The 4513-nt window shown below is 40.9% G+C and overlaps 1 pseudogene; it reads right to left on the reverse strand.

The window, feature by feature from the left end:
- Positions 1-1397: 1397 nt before the first annotated feature.
- LOC147818410 (uncharacterized) lies at positions 1398-3507 on the reverse strand (annotated as a pseudogene).
- Between the last annotated feature and the right edge of the window lie 1006 nt (positions 3508-4513).

Genomic DNA, 4513 nt, shown 5'->3' on the forward strand with positions numbered 1-4513 from the left:
TCCTGCAGGAAACATGAAAGCTGTGTGTCGGCCCTGACCCTCTACCTCGTCCCCTGTGGAATAATTTGGTGCCTTTTTAAGTGCAATCGTTGTCATCAAAGACATAATCTTTGCTGTCCAGGAACCACTAGTAGTGAAGAGAAAAAACAAGTCAGGAACATAAAAAACATCAAATATTCTGCATTATCTGTGCTCGAGCTCAAGGGTTTTTACTGCCAACGCTGATCAGACGAGACAGAACGTCCCCAAAACGACCATAAAGCTTTGGTTGGCTTCCAGCAAAACCCTGAACGCAGTCCTGTTTGGCAGCAGTGAGGCAGGTTTATTTGTGATTATGGGCTCTTTGTGTCTTTGCAATTTGCAACTTAAATTTGTCTGGAAGTCTCAAAGGGTTCAGATGGAGCCAGTTTCACCCATAAAAGGTGGGAAACACTTTGGATTCCAGTGATAAAAGTCAGGTCACATTTTTTTTTTTTTTTTTTTTTTTTAAACTGCTTTGCAGCCTCATGTTAGTGAAATTCAACAGGTGCTTGGCCTTCAACATATTTCAAGGTTTCAAAATAGAAATGTGACCTCATCATGGATTTCAGCACCTTGACCTGAACCTGAATTGTCCTGACAACAGATTGTGTGTTGAACTGTGTTTTGGGAGTTGTTTTGTGTAAAGCTTTGGATCCGTTTCAGGTTGCCTCATTTCCAATTGTAACTTGTGCCATGTACTGCATTAGCCTTCTGAGTTAGCGTTCAGTAAAGGATGAAATAAAGCAATAACTTGCAAAAGGGGAGCTTATTAATATCCTCAGATGACTGAGGGAATGCCATCGCATTGTGTAAACATTATGAGCTTGTTGTGAGAACAAAAAAACTCGTCCTCTTGAAGAGCATTACGACTGTGTCTGTACAAAGTTCGGGATTATATCTGTTTGGTCTGTTGTCAAGTTCAGCTTGGATAGATGTTTTGAGTTCACCTGGACAGGAAGTTGATGTACCAGCCAGTAAGGTAGATACTTGTTTTGAAAGGCTGTAGCGGTGTTTCCCACAGGTCTGAATATAATTGTGGTGGTAGTCGGCGAAAAGGGCCGGTCTTACCTGCTGGCACAAATATGGTCTACTACATGTGACAAACAACAAATATGTGTGACCTTTAAACACACTATTTTGATTTATTGAATAATTCTGTTAACTTCACATAACATACTTAACAGATCCAACCCCCCAACCCTCCCCTCCATCTACCCACATGGCAAGAGTAAAACAAGACTAGGCAAGCCTAGCTCAAGATTAGTCTCCAGGTGAAGATGTAAAGTTTGAGGGCCTGAAATGATACATTATGCATTTTTTAGTTCAAGGAAAAAAGTTCAAGGAATCTTAAAATGTTAAATTAAGATGGGATGTATTTACATCTCTGATGAATACGGCCCACAGCTCTTCCTGGGGGCACTCCTGGTTTCCATATCCTCTGCCCATCTCTCACTGGCAATGCTGTAGACCCAAAGTCTTTCTGGGTCATCCAGGTTTTGATGAAGCTGAGCAAGGAATGATCTGGGGAGTGGGGTCTCACCTGCCTCCAGAATGCTCCTCAGATTAGCAAGTAGGACTGGAACCTAAATGTGCAAAAGGACAACAATATTATAGATCACATAATGCAAATATCTGGGAGCATCATTCTTTATTAAATGCATCCTTTTGTATTCTACCTACTCCTTTATGTGGAGAAACCTTTGACAGCATTGATATGTGGGGCAACACATCTGCTTGGAGGTAGTGGGCTGCCACAAAGTAGTATGTGGCACAGAAGGTGTATAGGCCTTTGGCCACTGGGTACTTCCTTGTGTTCGCCTACTCTGCAAGAGCAGCCAGCATAGCTGGAAGGCTCCTCTTGACATTTTGTATGGCTAGATGCTTAGATAACCAGCTTGTATCTGTCACTTCCTACCAACAAGTAGAAACACTGGTAAGTATAAAATAAATAATATGACACCACCAATAGTATTGTGAAAATTGGTGAGAACACACCTTAACTTTCAAGTCGCTCAGACCAAGATTGGTGGCAGCGGATCTCAGTGTAGCTATCTATTTGTGCTGTTCGTATAGATCAGGTGCAGTTCCTGTAGATGGCCCCTGAAGGTAGCCATATATCTGACAGCATTTGAGGTATCTTTGCATGCCAGTGCTAGTCTGTGAACAGCACACGCTACAGAAACCAACTTTGGAAAACTGACTGTGAGCTGCTTTGCCTCTCCATTCACACAGCCTATGTTTAAGATATAAATTTAGTATGGGGGTTGTCATTTTGTTTTCTTTGTTAAATGTGGACCTATAAAGACCTTTGACACTGTAACTGTAATTAAGACCTATACAAAAAAACTGACTTGACAAGTGTTAAATAACAGCTGACAATACAAATTTCACACAGTCTACCAGATTTAACAAACTCCATACCCTTCATCACCGCAGCATTGTCTGTCCCGAGTCCATACAGCCTGTCTACCGGGAGCCCCTTCTTCTGTAGTACACTCTTGTCTTGATGGCAACAATGCTGTCAGCTTCCCCATCTTCTAGTGTTACCAAGTCAAGGAAATGGTTAAAAACATACCTGTCTTTATCCAGATCTAAAATAAAAATAATAGGTTTTCTCACATATTAATAAGCATCAACTAGGCCGGAATTCTTTATTTAACTGCACAGCATTTCTTCAAAAAATACCCCACCAAACATGTAAATCCAGCTGGCGGCTTACAGACACATCTGTCATTTCATCAACCTCAAGGTTGATTGCTTGAGATGACCTTATCTCTTCCACAAGAGGCAGCTCTACTATCCGTGCAAGGATCTCATCCACTATTCGGTGTGATTGGTAATTATTTATTTGATCCACCAGAGAAAAGGAGGTAATTTAACATTTTGCTAGGCCTGTGGTTAGAGTTCTTAGTTTCACAAGCATCAATTTGTAATAGGTTTACCTTCAGCTTGTCAAAGTAATCACAACCCAAAAGCTGAGCTATACTTAACAGCTTAGGGTAGTTGGTGTGGTGAGCAATCTCATTCTTTACTAGCCAGTAAAGGCATTTGAATCCCCCTATGATGGCCTCAAGCTCAATAACGGGTGGCTCAAAAGCCTGCATCACTGAGTAGCCTAGCCCAAGGGCAAAGAAATAATTCATTATATGTGCAAAAGATGGTTAATATGTTGCAGAAATTAGCTATACATTAAAAAAAACTATAAACCTGGTACAAGTGAGGCCTGATTCTTTGTTACGTTGATACTCTGATGACATGTGGCGCTCCACATAATCCTTGCAGAATACAGGAGTCACAACTTCTATGAAAGCCTGTTTTAAGGGGCCTGCTTTTACTGGAGGCTTGTGTTCCCTGCACACTCGGCAAAACATTCCTAAAGAAATGTTAAATTCTTACGAAATACGTTTTTTTTTTTTTTTTTTTTTTTTTTTTACAAATATGGCATTGCAAATGCCATTCGTACCATGCTGGGTGAGCTACAGCCATGTCTTGAACTGTGGAGGGTTAGGGTTGTGGTCGAGTTCTCCTTGCTCACTCATACAATGTCTCTCTTGGTGAATGGGAATGCCTGGAACTGTGTTGCTTGGTCACCTGCACCTGTCTCTACCACACTAGGACCTGCTGCTGCTTTGGTCTCTGCATTTCGTCTCACTGTTGACTGCAATTGTAATGTCACGTCAAATTAACTGACACATGTAATTATTGAGGAATATGCATTTATTTATTTGCATTTCACACTAAATCCTAACGTTGGTGTAACGTGCGATGCTGTGAGTCTCTCTTTCTCATCCTCACTCCGTATTCTCTTAAAATATTTTTGAATACTCATATCTGCTGAGTAAATGCATGAAAGATTAGTACAAGTGATAATCTTTCTTATATTGGCAAAAGTGCAGATTTGATTTTACTTGTGTTTGTCATTTTATGGCCCCTGTCATACCTATCTCTGATCAATGTACACATCTGCACATTTCCCCTTATATTTAGCCAGGACAACTTTGCTGCATGTGTAGCTACCAGCGCAGCATAGTTGCCACTTTTCTTTCATAGAATTCAAAGCTAATTCCCAAGTTAGAAAACAATATACAATAAGGAGAAAAAGGAGTCGCTTTACCTGGTCCGTGCTTGTAAAATTCTATTTTTAAATCTTATAATGTATTACTCTCTTCTAACGTCTCTCTCTGTGTCTCTCTCTCTCTGGGACTCTCTCTCTGTGTTTCTCTGCAGAGCATGTGCGATTGTCAGTAGACCCTTCTCCTGATAGCAGAACAGGAGGGGTAGAGTGAGGGGAGATGAATCGATCGCGGATAGCGTCGTTCTCTTGGACCGAAAAATAAAAATGCTAAAATGGGTCACCAAATATACTTGGTAGCTGTTAATGTAAGTGAATGTGTGGGAAACACTGCTGTAGTGTTGCATGCTGGTAGTTGGCTAGTTCACTAAACCTTTGGTGTATAAGCTAGCAGAAGTTACATATGTTGTACCATACACT

The sequence above is a fragment of the Seriola lalandi genome, unplaced genomic scaffold, assembly GCF_002814215.2.
Source record: "Seriola lalandi dorsalis isolate HSWRI2012SDOR001 ecotype SW California unplaced genomic scaffold, Sedor1 jcf7180002054585, whole genome shotgun sequence".
In the NCBI taxonomy this organism is placed as follows: Eukaryota; Metazoa; Chordata; class Actinopteri; order Carangiformes; family Carangidae; genus Seriola; species Seriola lalandi.